At 29.7% G+C, this 2,336-nt stretch overlaps 1 long non-coding RNA gene across 1 annotated transcript; it reads left to right on the top strand.

The window, feature by feature from the left end:
• Positions 1–459: 459 nt before the first annotated feature.
• Positions 460–1,701, top strand: LOC139815063 (uncharacterized). The gene is made up of 3 exons (XR_011732657.1): positions 460–815; positions 1,074–1,277; positions 1,352–1,701. It is a non-coding gene; the product is annotated as an uncharacterized lncRNA (long non-coding RNA).
• Positions 1,702–2,336: the final 635 nt, after the last annotated feature.

Below are 2,336 nucleotides of genomic sequence, written 5' to 3'. Positions count from 1 at the left end.
GCGAGAGAAAGCGAGAGAGAGCGAGAGAGAGAGAAAGAGCGAGAGCGAGAGAGAGAGAGAGAGAGAGAGAGAGAGAGAGAGAGAGAGAGAGAGAGAGAGAGAGAGAGAGAGAGAGAGAGAGAGAGAGAGAGAGAGAGAGAGAGAGGTGTTCCGCGAGATGGAAAAGTTCTATTGAAGTCTGCTCTTATGATAGGAAGAAGTGATGCTCTTCTGCAACCTCATATCATTCGCGACGAGGAAACCTTTCGAGTAATTTCTTCATGTATCATCTTTCAACAAACGATACTTTGTTTTCTGACACGATTTCGGTTACAATAACACACTCCTGTTATAGACTTTAGATTTGATTTAGGCTAAGAAGGTCGAACGGCAACGGTATACAATGTAAGAAATGTATATCAAGGTCTTAGTTATATGACGAGTGTTTGCTGTGAAACTGTCGATTTGAAGCAGTCTCGATCTAACGTTCATCCTGGCAAGACGTAGATAATATCGATACCATACAGTATTTCACATAGATCTTAATGTGGATCAATCTTATTCAGATTATCTCTTTTCGAGAAGTTATTCTACGTTTTTAAATATTGGCTATTATATTGGATATCGGACATCGAACGGCTTTGTGAAATTGATGCCTACCATTAAGAATTTAACTACTATTCTAACATTCGTTTGATAGGTTATTTGATAATATAATCCATTTTTTCAAAGCTGAGTCGACATGAGCCAAAACGATGAAAAGGAGACAGACGAAATGAAAAAAGTGGAAACTGAGGAGTAAGTGAGTGAGGACAGTTTCAGGGAGGACACGGCAGGTAAAATATAATAAAAAGTAAAATTTAGTTATTTGTTCAAAATAAATGCTTATAGTACGCGGAATTTTAACATGAAAACCTAACTCTAAAATATTTCTTTAATAGAGATTGTTTTTCTTATACTTTCAATTAAAGACCAAATATATTTACGACATTGCTAATAAGTAATTATTCTAAATATTATCATATCTAATCATATACTTGGTGCAAAAATTAATTATAATTTATGTGTAACACATCATAATTAATTTTACTTAGTAATGATTACATGCCTGTTATTGAGGGACTTCCACACTGTTGATTTCTTTTCTCACAACAGTTTTATTTAATGTCATTCCGATGCCTCATGATATTTCGTTATTGTAATTCTTGCGCTCGTCCGGGTAAGGACGTTTTAACGTTACTTGTATAATAATCACGCTTGAGAGATGGTGTCTTAATTTTTATCAATTTGACTGTCAGGTAACTTTTGCGATTTATTTTTTATTGTATGACCATATGTATTTAATTAATTTATTTCTATTTATGGAATTAAGGTAACAGTCACACTGAAGATACGAGATTCATACTCTCATAATATATCTTGGAGAGCGAACATGTTGACTGCATTTTATACCACTTCTTGATCACTGCATTGAATCACTTGACCATCTTTCTGTATGTACTGAGGAGGGTCCAAACCAAGGACCGAAACGTTTACTATATTATATTAATTTATTTATTATTGTAATTTTAGTTTTATTACTGTCGCCCGACCATCGTTGCGAATTAGCCCTTATTTGCCTTTGTTAGTTTATTTATAATTAATTTTATCTGTAAGATATCAAACTATACTATTATTATTTAAAAAAGATGCGATTCTTATTATTAGTACCAATACGATATTTCTCAGTGACTTCCAAAAATAATATTTAATTATTTTACATATTGTTATGTTTACGTACATCGATATTTCATCAGTTTCAAAATGTAACGATTTTCGTATTACAATAATAAATATTTACGTATTTTTGCATATATAAATTTTTATACTACATTTTTTCTGAAATATAATTTTTTTTCTTCTAAAATACATTTTTTACCTATAACAGCAAGGCCTGTTTTTAAATTGTCTAAATATATTTACAATTAAAATTATTATAATTAATTTTAAGTTGACAAAAGTCTCAGCATAGAGACTAGATATAATTTGTTCAATTTTTCTAAGTTTTATAAAAAAAATGCAATAAGTAACATATTTAAAAATTGGAGTTTACCTTATAATAAACTTTATATAGTATACCAGTCTGGTATATTTGGTGATATCTCGGATTGAAAGTGTATGTAATATTCGAAAAAAACTTCTTTTAAAAAATCATAATTTAATATCTTTTGATTGTAATAATATTATCATATGCAGCAAAAATAGTTTCCAATTTTGTTTTATTATTATGTTTTATTTTATGTTATATATTTTAGAGAGCAAAAACGCAAAAAAAATTATTTTCTTTTACATAAGTATAATTATTGATGTGATTATTT

Source organism: Temnothorax longispinosus, chromosome 6 (assembly GCF_030848805.1).
Source record: "Temnothorax longispinosus isolate EJ_2023e chromosome 6, Tlon_JGU_v1, whole genome shotgun sequence".
Lineage (NCBI taxonomy): Eukaryota > Metazoa > Arthropoda > Insecta > Hymenoptera > Formicidae > Temnothorax > Temnothorax longispinosus.
This window is presented reverse-complemented; position numbering and strand designations above follow the sequence as displayed.